Raw genomic sequence first — 9,691 nt, 5'->3', positions numbered from 1 at the left:
ATAAAATGCCTCATCATAGTTAGGCGTGGCCAGATCTGTGGCTCTTGACAAATCCTGTTTTAGTGAAATGAACGCTGTCTCTGTGTCCGGCGTCCAAGGCAATTCAGCCTTCAGATTTCGAACACCAACTTTCTTGATCAGGTCCCTTAAAGGGGCCGTTTTACCCGCATAGTTCGGAATGGACTGCCTGCTGTAACCTGTCAAGCCAAGAAAGGAAAGCAACTCCTTCACAGTTCTTGGTTTTGGATGTGTCAGAATTTGGTCTCTGTGTGTGTTCATTAACCCCACTGATCTGTGTGCGATCACCCGGCCCAGGAATGTTACCTCTGGCCGGACCAACTGCAGTTTTTCTTTGCTCACTTTGAAGCCACACTCCGCCAATCTGTTCAACACCACGAGCAATGCTACCGTACAGGCCGCTGCTGACGGGGCTGCAATAAGAAGATCATCAACATACTCTATTAATGTACAGCCCCCTGGCAGTTGACATGGGGACAATGCCTCTTTCAACACCTGATTAAAAATTCCTGGTGAGAGTGCAAAGCCTTGTGGTAGGCGTGTGTACCTAAATTTGCGGCCTCTGTATGTAAATGAGAAAATGTCTCTGAGTGACTCGTGCAGTGGGAGACAAAAGAATGCATTCGCTAGGTCAATACATGTGAACCACTTTTGGTCTTCAGTTTTGTGCTTCTATTATGGTCTGTTAAATGGTATGTCAGACTTCAGCTGGAACAGGACAGGCGAACAGTTAGCTAGACCTACATCTGTGGGCCCTGCGGACCACAAAGTACCAGGCAATTTTGAGAGCTCAGCTACTGCATCAGGATGATCCATTCTTTCCCTGCCATGTATTCTGGAGATTTCTTTATGTTCTAAGATCACTGCATCGTTGGACAAACAAGTTATGCGATATATTTTACATTTTGGTGCATACCAGACATTTGGAATTTGGGTGCTTTGCCAGCATGCGTTGTCCAGCGCCCGCTTGACCATTGGTCCCAGATCTCTTGGCCCATGACCCTCGTGGACCGCCAATGTAATGTGAGGGGCTGAATCCTCTCCCACATTGTACCAAGGCAGTTGTTCATCAGTAAATTTCACAGCCGCGGCCACACCTTCTGGTCCAACATAAATGTTATGTGTTTGCACATTCCACGTCTGTCCCTCAAGATCAGACTGGAACTGTTCCCGATAGATATCATTATCTTCCCTATCATAAAAGAGTGTAACGTGGAAAGGATCTCGCGGGGGGGAATAGACGGCCAGGCTCATTATCCAGGGTTTCCACAGCTGATAATGTCTCAGAATGCCTTCTTCCACTAGCCTCCCCCAGTAGATTTCGGCAGTGGGTTGTTCAGAGTTCTGGACTAAATATTGAGTCTTTGAAGGTGATCCCAGTTTCACAAGCAGGTCCCTGCCCATGAGATTTTCCAGGCACCTGTCAGGACACCACATATTGGTGCTTCAAAGTCTGTTTTCCCAGCTGTGTCAATGCTGGATCATCATCATTGACAGCATAGGTTCTGCCGTCCCCACGCTGTTCAGTTTCTCCGGGCTCCATCAGTATTGCTCCCCCTCCCAGCCCCAGTCGGCTACTGGGTACTGGGGGGCTGGTGCTGCATTCGGGTTTGGAGCTTGATGTGCTCCCCTGTAAGCAACTCTTTGTCTTGGGCCTCCTCGTGCCTGGGGTTGATAGCCTCGCCTCTGATAATTTCGCTGCGATTCAGGGCATTCTCGGGACCAGTGTCCTTCTGCTCCACAGCTGTAACAGCCAGTCCAAGACACATTATTAGGATTCCCTGGATTCCGAGCCCTTTGTCCTCCCCCCACGGATCCACCACGCCCTCTCTGCGGTCCACCGGTCCCCCAATTCCCTACGGGTTGACGCTGCCTTGGTGCATTGGCGGGCCAACGGTCATCAGGGTAGAGACCCGGATCCTGATCTGACCAGTCAGGCACAAGATCGGGCTGAGGCCTTGCCACCATTATAGTCTTATTTAGTTCTTTCGGTTCTTTTTTCTTCGCATTATATTTTTCGCGAGCCTCACCCAGCTGCAGCCTAAGCAGCTGCGCCTGTACTTCATCTAACTCTTTCTTTTGTTTGTTCGTCAAATCCTGTTCCTGCTGAAGTCTGTGGGTCACATGTCTCTCCCACTGCACCGAGTCTGCAACGGCAAAATCTGGGTTCTTTTCCAAGTCAACTGCAACCTGGTTGGGCAGCCCTGCCAGCACTGCCGAACGAAACCACGCTCTACTTTCACCCTCCTTCCCCGGATGTATTCCTGTTCCTAACAACCATTGTTCCTTTGCTTTAGCTAAACACTCTCTGGGTGTGTTTTTGGGATCCCAAATAATTTTTGGAATGGCTCCAGAGTTAGGAGTTGGGTCCTTCTCCCGAACTGCATCTGCTAAGTCACTCTGCACCTCATGATATTTCAGGTCATTTGCATATCTGGTTGTTTGAGCTATCTGCTCTACATCTGCTAACCCACCACCCAGCATACAACGTCCGGCCAAAGCGCGAAAGTCGCCCAGCGCTAATTCTTCTCCTTCCCAATGTTCTCCCTTAGTTATTGGTGGAAGTTGTTTAACCAATGCTTCCAAATCTCTCACCTTATAGGCGCGATATAAACTGGTTCGTTCTTTGGACCTGCTATTAGAGGCAGACTTAAACCAGGGTCAGGAGCTCCTTATTCAAAACTCACTCTTCTACTCTTCCTCAACTTTCCTTTCCCCTTTGAGCTCTTAAATATGGGCTGTCTCTGTGCTTGGTCTCTCTTCACACTTCTTTTCCTCAAAATTAGGCTTGTACTTGGTTGGGGTTCAGCTCCTCCATCTTCGTCCTCCTCATCGTCTTCTTCTTCTGATGACGTCGCACGGTCTTCATTCTCCTCTTCTGGCCCTCCCTGCATTACTCTCTGCTTTATAACCTCCAATGCCGTTAATGCCTCTATGGACGCACGTAGGGCCTCATGCATTTGTCCGTACACTTCTCCTTCAGTTTTTAACACCAAGCTCAGAGGTATTTTATCACCCAGCCCTTTCTGTTGGGATGTAATAAGTTTACTTACCTCAACCTCCATCGCTTGGCACTCTTTCTCTGCTGCTTTTAATGCTCCAGGGGAAGCCAAACGAACAGCTTTCTTAAGCTGTTCGAGCTGATCCTTCAGAGGTTTGCATCCCCTTTTCCTACTAGGTGTCGCACCCGAGCTGTCAGCCATTCTCTGAAACACAGACTTACCTCTTCCAATGGCGTTGGTCGACTCCACCTTCTTGGTCTAGGTCACCCAGACACGCTTAACTTTCGGTTTCAGTCTTCGTCTCGCTGTTCTCGCAACCACTGGCTCCTCTTCCCCTGCTCGGTGATACACAAAGTTTAACCCAGCCCTTTAGACGCTGTCCTCGCGTTCTCAAGCGTTGACACTCAATCAAAATTATTCGCCCTCAAAGTGTTAATATATGACACCAGCAACCCTTATGCGCAACGCGCTCACCTCCGTATACTTACCTCTCCAATAGTTCCTCGGATTAGTGTTTTTTCATTTATTTTAAACCCATTAACGGCGCTGCGCGTCCCTTATATACTTTACAGCAACACACCCTCAAGCATCCCGTACTAATAAATCTAAAACCACGAAATCACCTTTATGACATTATGTCAAAGCTTTCTCCATGTTGCACAGCCTGCCACAGGTTTAACAAAAAAATCGCTGCCCGAGAAGGCTCCCACATATCAAGGTGGTCGTTTTCACAAACTTCCAGCAGACCCTCAAATAAACAAAAACAACGACCCAGGCAGGCTTCCAGTTCAGCTTCCTCAATTTCTATGCACACTGAAAACTCATGGGGAGATTCTTCTGTCTCCCCGTGTCCTACACAATTCACCTCCAAATGATCCCCTACAATTGAAATTTCAGTGTGGAATGACGCAGAGATTAACATTTCCTTATTTATTCACTATATGTAACCTGAATTTTCTCTCTCTCTTCAAATAACAAAGGTTATCTTTACAATTTGTTATTGAACTACTAATTAAGTTGCTTTTTATGGTGTCAGTGATAAACTGCCCCTAAAAAGTCCACTTTATTGCGTGCTCATTGAGTTACTCCTATCAAAGCTATTTAACAAGTTCAATTTACACATACTCATTAATTTGTCACGCTTATTAGTGGCTCATGGTTGCTTAAAGCCTATGTCTGACTTGACCACAGAGTTAGAGCATCATTCAATCCTCTCAGGATGACCACTCCACTTACTCTGCATCCAGTCAGCTCATGAATTAACAACCCTTGCAGACTGTAACCCTTTTATTTTTTGTTTATGCCTTCAAATCCACCTTAAATCTTCTTTACCTAAACGTTGGTTTTAAACACAAACAATTCTTATATTCTATTTTGAAACGCTGTCACCATTCATATATTTACAATGTTGTTATTTACTAAGCCAGCATTTTAATTGCAGACATTTATCCACCTTTGCAAACAATAGTTATAGAGCTGAATGACACACAAAACCGAAAGCATAGTCCTCTCATGCGCTCTGCATCAGCTGCCTCATTTGCATGCACACACACTCTTCATCTAAGAATAGCAGCAGGCAGTCAGTGCATTGCTGACTCGACCCACAGAGATCTTTTTTTAATACAGAGACGTCTTATATTTACAACTGCACAGATTTTAAACCTTTTAACACCTATCGAATTTCGACAAATTTAACATAACCGTTTTTTGCGATCAATTAACCAGTATCCAGACTTTAACTGTTTCTGGCCTCATTTCTAAAATCCCTAACTCAATTTAAAAGCGTCAACCAACCCAAACTTTTTGAAGTTTTAGGTTAAAGTTACACGCCCGAAATCCACTTCTGCTGGCCAAAAAAGCGCAGATACCGTTGCAAACGGTAAGGAGACTCTAACTCCTAGTTTAATTCCGGGATGCCCTGTACCCCACAGCTAAACCACACTGAACTAACCCTCTTCGCCGAGAGGTCAATGTCGCGCGTCCACGACAAGGAGGGAGCGTAACCTCCGGGCTCTGCGCTTCCTAGCAGACTCGAACTGCCGTTCTAGAATAATTTATAATATTTTGAAACAACAATCAACACCCGAAACAAGTGTATAACTGAAGCAGGTGCAACCTAGTGGTCAAATGGAGACTCCAACTCACAAAATGACCGCTCAGGTCCACTCTTATGACCAAATTTGGACTCTAACCAACACAATAACCAATTCCCTACCAAACTACTTGAGACTCTAACTCAATTTCTTTGGGACTTCAACCCAATATTTAAACTTTTTCCTGGCCGACTCAAACTGCTTTAGCAGACTTTACTGCTTTCATTTCTTCTTAGCAGAACTCTAACTGCTTCAACTCATGAAATTTTCATCAAAATCAAAACAGACATGCACCAGTAACTTCAGTGAGTAGACTTAAATTTTATCATGTCCAATTTGGCACACTTTGGAAATAATTCAACAGGTAGTGCCTTACCTTTTGGATAAGCCGGCTTATGCCCACTCACTTAGACCACTGGAATTCATGTCTGCCCGTCAGACCACCCAAGACCCCGGATTTCTCCGTCCAAACCTCCAACTCTCCCTCCTCAATAACCGGACGAAGCCCCCAAATGTTAAGATTCAATATTGAGGAAGGGTACAAGAGGTGATCGAAGAATAACCACACCGATCCGGCCGGGTGAAGTCAAACGATGATTTTAATGAATACACGCGTGGGAAGACAACTCTGTACGCAGACAGGAAGTAGTCTTCGACTTAATCAAAGCATGAACAGATATTTTATAGCATCAGGGTTTGTTTACTGACGCCCCTTCATGCGTCACAGATACATTTTATACATAGATCAGATCAACATCATCATGACTTTTCACCTAGAAAATCATCTTCTATTTTCATGGCTAGCCCTTCCTGTCTACCTTTCAGTTCTTGTCTTGTTCCTCTTTCTTGCCGAGACACCAAGAAACGGTTCCTCTTTTACCAAGACAATTTTGCAGTTACAGCCAAACATAACTAACCTCTCCTCTAAATAAATCTAATTTAAAGTGTGTGTGTGTGTGTTGACCTCACATGCTCTTTGTGTCACCTCTTCACCTACTGTCTGTGTCTCGTCCTCAAATGCTCTTTCTCAATTCACCTGTTGCACTTCTGACCTTTTACCAGACCAGAAGCTCACTGAGACTATGTGTATGTCTTCTACTAAATAAATGTTTTAATCAAGAACCTCTACTAAAACCTTAATATAAAATGACCTGATATAAGTGTTTTGTAAGCATGTATTGCGATTCCTTCTATGGCTCCAAGTCACTTGCACAATAGATTGTCCGAACATCGCGCCGAACAAAGCTTCCGACCCCCAATTAATTGACCGAGCTCCAACTCTTTAATAAGCACAGATATGCATTGTGTATAAAATAGTCATAGCTGCTTAAGGCCTTCTTAAAGCTATCTGTTACATTGTTAAAGCCTCGTCTTAGCCTGCGGCTCAAAATAACTTCCTGCTTCTTTCTGCATACAACTTCCTGTCAGCCTGCAACTCAGTCTTTCTGAAAGAGACACTGTTTAAACCTTGGAATGCAATATCCATGCTGCAGATTATATTATTAATGCAATGACAATTATTTAACAATAGCAGTAAAATAATTTCCCTCCTCGACAGTCCTTAATGAAAATGAATGTAGTGCTAACGCCGTCCCTGCTGTGAAGCATGGCGGCAGTACCATCATGATGAGGGGGTGCTTCACATTGGCACAGATGGTCCTTACAGGAAACTCCTCTAAAGCTGGAGTCAGGTTTCAAAATTCAGCATCAAGTCAACCTGAAGTCACCTGCTGACACCTGATTCTCCAACATTCCTCGAGTGGCCCAGTCGTAACTCTTAAAATCCACAAGTCTAAGGAAAGACCTGAGGACAGCAGCTCATGGACAACATCTGGATCTGCTGGAAGAGTAAGATAAACTGTCCAGATGCAGACATGCAAACCCTGCAGAGGTTTCCTCGGGATGACTCAGAGCTTCACTGGCTCCCACAAAGCTTCCAGTTATGAGAGTTTATAATGTGATAATTCCTTAACTAAAGAGTAATTTATACCACAAGGCCTCTGATGATAGAAACCGTGTGATGAGCTTAATTTACCTGAAATAAACTCTGCTGCATCCTGGAAGAGCTCGACACTCTCTGAAATGGCTGATTAGTATTTTCGGTGCATATATGATAATTAGTTTTTTCATATTTTGTCCTTTTCATATTTACTTTAAAAGGTCAGAGAACATTAATTACTTTGTGGCCTATTCAGTCAAAAGTTAGTCGAAAAATGCAGAAAAATGCAGAAAAATGCAGAAAAATGCAGAAAAAGGCAGCGCACCTGTCTGAAAATGATTTTTGTGTTCTGTTCTTTCTCCTTGGTGTTCGTGCTGCTTCTGCAGATGCAGATGCAGAATATGAAAAACTAAATACTCTCTTATTGCTCTCGAGGACAAACCAGTGTTTTTACCTGCTGGTCCAAAACAAACTGCGTCTGCTGTCGCGTGTGCTCGTTTCTTTACACACTGATACGTAAAATTTGCACAAATATTTTGTTGCCATTATTTTTTAGATAAAAAGATTTTTTGCACAGGAATAAACAGATGTGACCAATCAGACAACTGCGTTTGGCAACAAGCCGCTCATAGTGCACCAGGACTGATACACAGTGATATACTGAATTACCTCACAGCTACACGCTGCTCCGGCTTTCTCAGGCGTGGTCCCAACTCTGAAACTGCCCCACCAACAGCTTCATGTCTGGGATCACTGGCATCCAAAACAGTTGGTGTGCCGGCAGCCACTGCCCTTCCTCTCCGAAGCCTTCCCCAAACCACAGCGTCTGCTCACGGTCACTCACCCATCATCGCACGTCGTAACTGAGGATGTGGTCCCAGTTAGTAAAAGTCGTATTATAATCTCCATGGATCGGAGTGACGTACACCTGATCAAAACATACAACACGCGTATATAATGCTGCGCTGCTTTGACCTCAGAAGTCCTGATGGTGGAACTGGAAGTGAGTTTTACAGCTGTTTGCGTCGCACTGCTGCGATCTGCGACTGTGAAATCAGGGCTGGTGGGGCTTCTCCAACCTTTTCAGTGTAAAGCTGACTCGAAGGATTTCCGATTTCCAGTTTAAGGTGGATCGTTATAATCCCTCGCTGATAATAACCCCTCTCTATGACATCATAAAAGTCAAACAATACACAGGTGTCGAACTCCAGGCCTCGAGGGCCTGCAGGTTTAGATGATCCTTGATCCTACACAGTTCATTTAAATGGTTAAATGGCTTCCTCAACATGTCCTGAAGTTCTCCAGAGGCCTGGTGATGAACCAATCACTAGATTCAGGTGTGTTGACCCAGGGTGAGATCTAAAGCCTGCAGGACACCGGCCCTCGAAGCCTGGAGTTCGATACCCCTGAAATAATAGAAGAAAACTAGTCGAACTGAGTGTTTACAGCCGTCTGCAGCCCAGATTTCTCACTCACCTCATTATCTGAAACTCTGGTCACATTTAATATGAAGAGGTAAGCAGAATAGGTCCAATTAAAAGGTGCTTTTAAACTAAATTAACCTAATCCTCGCATAATGACAATCTCATAAAGCTGCTGTGAATGTCTCCTAAACTAAAGGTAAAAGCAGGAGAAATCAGAAACCTGTGTGCTTGAAACAAAGCTCCACTTCCATCAATGCAATCTAATTAGATCCATCAAACATCAGCAGATGGACACACCGGATCTTTGAGTACTGCCTGCTGCCTTGTCATGAGCCAACGTCGGCTCACCAGACAGAGGACGACTGAACCAGTGACGTGCTGGCACGTTTGCATGGAGCGCTTCAGCAGGTGATCACATGGTCAGCAACACGAGCAACGCTTGGAAGTAACTGCAAGTCACCGCAGCCTTACAGTGTGTGTGTGTGTGTGTGTGTGTGTGTGTGTGTGTGTGTGTGTGTGTGGGAAGGTAAAAATAGAACTAACAAACAGGAAAAAGCATCCAGCATGTGATGATTAGTTCCATGAGGAGAGTCTCAGAGGAGCGCACCTTTCCTCCGATATACAGAGGCTACCATCAACATGAGTGTGTGTGTGTGTGTGTGTGTGTGTGTGTGTGTGTGTGTGTGTGTGTGTGTGTGTGTGTGTGGAGATAGAGACAGAGGGCAGATGCCGGCCTGGTATGTCTCCGCTGATACACTCTCCGTCTGGCATAATAAAGACCATGTGGAGTCAGACAAACTGTGACCGCTGTGCTCTGCGAAGGATAAAAATCCATTATGCACATAGAGACACACACTTACACACCCGCACACACAAACACACACACACAAAGAGTGTAAAAAAAAGATAGAGGGAGCGAGGGAGGAAGAGACGTGCCTCAAAACCCTGCTCATTTATAATGCATCCGCCGAGCTCGGGCTTTGAACAACAAACCCGATGCTCTCCTCCTCCTCTTCCTCCTCCTCCTCCTCCCTCAGCCGTGGAGGGGAAAACCCACAGCCTGCTCCGACTGCTTCTCACAGGCAGGGACACGCTCAAGGACAGGAGGCTTATCCATTACAAGGTTTTGAAGTCAGCTCGCGTGGACCACACTGACCAGCTCGTATAGACTCTGAAACTGAGAACGATTAGTGCGGCTCTGATGTTTGCTGCATA

At 45.2% G+C, this 9,691-nt stretch overlaps 1 pseudogene; it reads right to left on the bottom strand.

Moving 5' to 3' along the window:
* Positions 1-580: 580 nt before the first annotated feature.
* Positions 581-3,588, bottom strand: LOC147338462 (uncharacterized; annotated as a pseudogene).
* Between the last annotated feature and the right edge of the window lie 6,103 nt (positions 3,589-9,691).

The sequence above is a fragment of the Aulonocara sp. 'chitande type north' Nkhata Bay genome, linkage group LG1 (assembly GCF_057382095.1).
Source record: "Aulonocara sp. 'chitande type north' Nkhata Bay isolate Kocher_YH1m ecotype deep benthic linkage group LG1, A_spYH_male_GT1.1, whole genome shotgun sequence".
NCBI classification, from domain to species: Eukaryota; Metazoa; Chordata; class Actinopteri; order Cichliformes; family Cichlidae; genus Aulonocara; species Aulonocara sp. 'chitande type north' Nkhata Bay.
The sequence above is the reverse complement of the archived record's forward strand: the minus strand, read 5'-3'. Positions and strand labels throughout refer to the sequence as shown.